Below are 5,388 nucleotides of genomic sequence, written 5' to 3' on the forward strand. Positions count from 1 at the left end.
GTGCTGCTAAACACATAACGCTGAGTGGAGTGGTCGACCTCTCCAAGATGGCCGCCCTAAATCTCGTCAGCGACAATAGAGAAGAGCGGCCGTGAGGCATCTGTTCATTATTTTTCTTTAAATGAAAATTTATTTATTACCATCATATACAACAGACATGGTATCAGATGTTCTCACACCTGAAAAAGCTGAGCCAGGCTGCCTCCATACATACAGAAGAGACGAAAGAGCAAAAATAAAAAGAACAAGCCATTAGCGGTTTTCCAGCAGTTTCAAATTGTTTATCATATTATACAGTTCTGCATGTTGTTGTTTGTCCATGCATTTTAGAGATAAGAAGAGGTGGCAGAGTTCCTTGTGAAAAGTGGGAAAAGATGGTTTGGCTTTAAGAAAACAACATTTGTGAAAGAAAAACTTGCAGATAATAATTATGACATTTAGTCTTTAAATGTCTTTTGTCTTCTCAGGATGGCTCTACATGTCTAGGCTCCCACAGGAAGCAGGGGGGCGGGCTCTTCCGCGTTTGACATCAAGTTGCCATGGTAACAGTCACTTTGTAATTAAATTAACATTCAAAAAAATATTAGAAAAAACTGTTCTGATAAAAATGCGTTTGAGATGTGTCATTGCAACTGGAACCAGAACCAGAACCATCAGGAACCAGAAGAGCTTCAGATTAAACAACCAGAACCCAGCTGCCTGGACCTGCTGCTTCTGAATAGAACCCATCAGACAGAACCAGAACCTCCTCATAATAATCATTGTTTCTCATCAGTCCAGAGACCTGTCTAGGCCCGGTCCAAACCCAGCAGAACCTCAGAGATTCCGCTCACTGACCCAGAGCCTGGTTCTGAAAACGGGTCACTGAAGGTCTGAAGGAACCTCAGAGGAGACACCGGCCTCACAGAGCAGACACACACACACAGACACACACACACACACTCAGCTCGGAGGGTGAAAGGTTATTGGCTGGCTGGCTGCAGCTCTCAGCCAATCAGAGCTCAGGACTGGCTGCTGGGACTCTGTGCTGTTGCTGAGCAGAGAATCAGCCTGACCTACATCCATCACACACAGCGCTGCTGCTCCAGGCTCAGAGGCACTGCGGCAGCCTCAGCACCAAACCCACCGAGCCGCTGCCACGAGGCGTTTACTGTCCTCCGGGAAAAACAGACGGCTACACACGCAGAGCCTTGATCTGGAGCAGCAACGTTCCAACTGCAGAACCGGGCTCACAATAACGTGGGCCCAAAAGAACCCAGCAGAACTGGCATCCATGACAGGAAAGCCTGGTTCTTCTGCACAGAACCAGAGCAACATGTGAGGAACAGACGGTTCTGTCTGGGTCTGGGAACCAGAAACCCGTCCAGAATTCTGCACCCAAACCACAGAACACTGAAGCACAGTGGTGAAGGTATCGTACTATGGGATCACTATAGAACTAAAGATCAGTTCAAAACGATTAACCCTGAAACATTTTTCAGATTTTAGAGCAGATGTTTGTCATCTACCAGTTTCATGTTTGTCTTTAGATATTATGTTTAGATCTTGTTCTCTACTTTTGTTCCTGTTTGTTGTTTTAAATAAAGTTATAATTGGGGAAAAATACAGAGAGCATGAGGAAAGGAAAAGAAACTGCTGTGTAAAAGGACTTCAAAATAAGAGCATGAATATATTTCTCTAAAACTCAATATCCAAAACTGAAACACAGACGCCGAACTTTATTCAGCTGATAGTTAACAGACGTAAATTTCAGAATTTATCTGGAAAAATCAGGGCTAAGTGCTCAGAAACTTTTCAATGCTAGCTACAATGCTACATCTGGTTCCTGCTTGGAACCAGATGTGGTTCCAAGCAGATCCACAAAGTCGGGTTTGGACCCAGACTCCACCAGAACCGGTGCAGTTCAACAGAACTAGAACCTTCTTCAGAGTCAATCCTGGCAGACTCCAAGTGGACTTCCTCAGTTCTGTCACTAACCAGAACATGGATTAAAACCTGAAAATCCATTTGGACCTCCAGCTGGAAACAGAACTTCTCCTTGGAGTCAGGATCAGTCTGTCAGGTCCAGAGGTTCTGGTCTCGTTTCCTCCATTTGGTGCCTAGTAAAGTTGAATAGGTAACGACCCAAACTGGACCAGTACCAAACGGGGATCGGATTGTCGGGGTGAGCGTTTCATGGCTGCTTTGAGAACTGAATATTGAAAGTTACTTTCTCCAATCTGCTGTAAGGAAACAAGGTTCTATGAACCGAACTTCAGTTCTATGACTGAAGTCTGTGTTCTGGTGGCCCGGACTCCACCAGAATCACATGTGCGCCAGCAGCAGGTTTCGGCTTTCGGTTATGCTCAGCAACACTGACAGATCTAAAGTAAAGGAGAACAGAGGGGAACATTTACAGATAACACATTGAAATACTAAGCTGCAACGAAAACTAACCTCTGGTACCAACTGGGCTTTGTTCCGGTTCTGTTAGAGGAAAGGATGGACCCAGAACCCTGGAACTCCTTCACTGGGTGCGTTCCTTAACCATCAACAGGTGGTTGGAAGAGGCGATGTGGGAGGGGTTTCCATCCTAAACAGAGATTAGAATCAGCCAATAAACTTCCACCGTGAGAACGGCAGTCGGTCCTGGTACTTCCTGGAACCTTCAAGGTCCAACTTGAATGGTCTCTGGAGATAAAAGATGCTTCTCACTGAGGAACAGTGTCTATGGAGCCAGGCTCAGAGGTTCTGAGCCTGGCAGTTTATACGCTGCCATCGGCCGATAGGACAGCAGCCTGAGGCGGCCTCCTCTACCATCAAACCCAGTTTGGATGAACCCCTCCACTCACTGGTTCCGGTAACTCACCCCAAAGATTGCTGGTCTCCACAGTCATGAGGAAGTAAAGCCAGGACTCTGCTCCATCCCAACCACAACGGTTTACACAACCTGAAGACCTGAATATCTTCCAATCTGGTGATGGGACAGCGCTGTTCTGTTTCCCTGTACAACCGACCCTGCCACACCATGCATGGTCCCCTGTTAGTTGTAGGTCCAAAGCTCAAGGTACAGCCCGGTTAGGGTGGAGCTACTGTCGTCACACAACACCAACCACTGAGGATGGAGAAACATTACAAGACGTGGTAGCGCGTCAAGTTTGTCGTGGTGCTAGCATGATGCAAACCCTACACGTTTGGGTTTGTGGGCTCAGTGAGACTCCAACCGATGGTGGAAACGTCCTCCTGAATATGCCGGACCATAAAAACACTGAGCCGTACCGCTCAGTGGGAACGTTAGCAAGATGTGGCTATCCAAACGGAGCAGTACCAGCAGTAACCTCTGGGGGCAGCGTGGTACAGCACACATAACAGAGAAGAAGAAAAGAGCAGAAACGCTAGAACTTGTCCTCCGAACTGTCCGGACTGAAAGAACGGAGACTCTGTGGAGCCCCTAGAGGACAGACGAGGTTTTGTTCTTCTAGTTTTCTGCTGATAAAAGGAAAGAGGTGAAGCCAGGTTCTTGTTGTCATGGTGACGGTCATACACAACAACCATACCATAATTATATTATTCTTCTAACCTGCGGGTTACCCCGTTAGGACGTCCAGATGACTGGCCCACCGGAACCAGAACCCGGTTCTACGCCCTGGCTTCACGACAGCTGGGCCATGTGACCCCAGGCTGCTCTCTGATTGGCTCTCGCTGACTCTGGGTAAAGTTTGTGTGTTTTCGTCAATCAGCTGATTCCACATGTCAACACAAAGACGAGCACAAGTTGGTGTCACGTGAGTCGCGCACGCGCATGCCTCAGCGGAGCCAATCAGAGAGCAGCAATCCCAGACTCACCTGCCGGTTCTGTTCTGTTCCCGCAGCTGGATCTGGATCAGCCGCCGAACCGGAAGCTGCCACTTCCTGTAGAACCCAGAGAACCGAACCTCAGCGGACCCCTCCACTTCCCCGTGTAGCTTGACCCGGGTCCTTCCCTCAGCTCGGTTCGGTTCGGTTCGGACTCTGAGCCGAACATCACCATAACAACCACCCTGCCTCGTGCTGCTCGGCTCCCGCACGCCGCGCCGCTTCACCCCGCAGACTTTTAGCGGGAGTTCCGGTCCAGCTTACCTGGGTCACCTGCAACGGCTGCGTCACGTGGTCCGTGGCCCTGTCCGGAGAGCAGAACTGGTCCAGAGAACCTCAGAGTTCAGATCGATCAGCTGGGATCCATGCTCTGATCGCTCTTCATCGTCCTCCTCTTCATCATCCGCAGCATCAGCAGCACGAGGCGCGCTCCCGCCGCGGACACGCACACGCCTCGCCCATGCGCGCACATGTGCGCCAGCAGCAGGTTTCTGCTTTCTTCTTCGTGTATTTGGGTTTATGCTCGCAAACATACCAGAACATCCCAGGTCAGAGTTTCGAAACCGACGGACCGGAATGACAAAAATAAAAAGAGAAACGATTAAAATATGAAAATGAAATGAAACGACAGCGGATGACAATCTGAGGAAATAACCGATGGAAACATAAATAATCTATAAAATAATCTCGACCCAAACAGAACATCAGGAGAAACGAACTTCTGGAGAGTTTCTCTGGTTTTATGGCGCCGTTTGTAAAATTCACAAATACTTTATTAATTACGAAGGGAAATGAGATGTTGTAAATCATTTATTTAGATTCTTCAGTTATTGAAGATCCTGATGGCTGTTGGCAGGAAGGATCTCCTGTAGCAGTCTGTGCTACAGCAACGCTGAAGAAGCCTCTGACTGAAGACGCTCCGGCAGAACTTTATTGATTTTATGAAGAATCCTTCTTTGCATCATCATCACCAGAGGACCCACAGTCAGAACCAGAAAAGAACCTGCCTTCTTATTCAGGCTGTTGAACCTCTTTAGCTCCTGGTTCCGATGGTTCTGGTGGTTCTGACAGCAGATCCAAACCCTGAAGGATCTTCTCTTCCTTCCTCTCATGTCCAGATGAACATCCAGGTTTTTATGTTCCTCATCACCTCCACTTCTTCTCCAATGATGGAAATAGGGTTTGACCTTTGACCCTGTTCCTCCTGAAACCAACAAGCATCTCCTTTGTTTTGTTCACATTTCAGATGATTTGACTGTTCCCTCCATGACCCAAAGCAGTCCACCAGCTCTCTGTACTCAGCCTCTGGTCGTCTCTGATGAACCAACAACTGCAGATTAATCTGAGTGTTTCTGTAATCTGAGTGTTTCTGTAATCTGAGTGTTTCTGTAGATGACAGGAGTCAGACTTATTCTGGAGTCCTGAAGTGTAGAGAGAGAACAGAGCCACAGCTCGGTCCTCCAGTCTCTACCTGTGGTCTGTCATCAGGTGTCATGGATCCAGGTGAGGGTTGAGGCTCCACCTGAGTCTCCTGCTGTTCCTCACAGAGCAGAT

The 5,388-nt window shown here is 48.1% G+C and overlaps 1 long non-coding RNA gene across 1 annotated transcript; it reads left to right on the top strand.

Moving 5' to 3' along the window:
- Positions 1–25: 25 nt before the first annotated feature.
- Positions 26–4,420, top strand: LOC106943589 (uncharacterized). The gene is made up of 2 exons (XR_001423956.1): positions 26–2,325; positions 4,322–4,420. It is a non-coding gene; the product is annotated as an uncharacterized LOC106943589 (long non-coding RNA).
- Positions 4,421–5,388: the final 968 nt, after the last annotated feature.

The sequence above is a fragment of the Poecilia latipinna genome, unplaced genomic scaffold (genome assembly GCF_001443285.1).
Source record: "Poecilia latipinna isolate Pla-1442-1.1 unplaced genomic scaffold, P_latipinna-1.0 Scaffold5513, whole genome shotgun sequence".
Classification (NCBI taxonomy): Eukaryota; Metazoa; Chordata; class Actinopteri; order Cyprinodontiformes; family Poeciliidae; genus Poecilia; species Poecilia latipinna.